The sequence below is a fragment of the Plectrocnemia conspersa genome, unplaced genomic scaffold (assembly GCF_051122295.1).
Source record: "Plectrocnemia conspersa isolate PC_06_02 unplaced genomic scaffold, ASM5112229v1 ptg000011l, whole genome shotgun sequence".
In the NCBI taxonomy this organism is placed as follows: Eukaryota; Metazoa; Arthropoda; class Insecta; order Trichoptera; family Polycentropodidae; genus Plectrocnemia; species Plectrocnemia conspersa.
In genome coordinates this window covers 24,711,783-24,712,379 of record NW_028277175.1, presented here as the reverse complement: position 1 = coordinate 24,712,379, position 597 = coordinate 24,711,783, and positions in this window count along the sequence as shown.

Here is a 597-nt window from a genome sequence, read left to right as displayed (position 1 = left end):
CAGGTCAATATGTAACGCCAGCGTATTAAGGAGCCGGATGGCCACAGCTATACGCAAGACGGCAAGGGCGGATGTCCTAGCCCTAACGGACATCAAAAGAGGTCGCGATCGTAATTCTCGAAAATGTTCCGGAGCCCAAAACTGGAATTCCTCGAGAATAGCTGGATTGTCGACAGTACCTTTTAGTAATTTGAAAAAATGCTTAGCAACATACAGCGAATCATATCCCAACGCTCCTAAAAGAAAGGCGCTGGGATATATGTACGGATAATAACCAAATGTCCTTTTGTAAAGGTATCTTAAATACCTTTTTTGAATTTTTTCCACTAAAAAAGAACATTTGGCTATTCGGGGATTCCAAATTATAGATCCCGATTCAAGAATGATACGAACTAAGGTGTCATAGAGGATGCGAATAACTGACGGATCGTCAAAGTGAATGACATTCCTCATAACAAAGCCGAGCATCTTGGAAGATTTATCACAGAGGTCGTGTATGTGTAGAGAGAACCTCCATTTGTTCTCGAAAGTGATTCTGAGATCTTTAGTGGAAGTTTCTCTATTCAAAATGTTACCAACGAGATGGTAGAAAGAAGC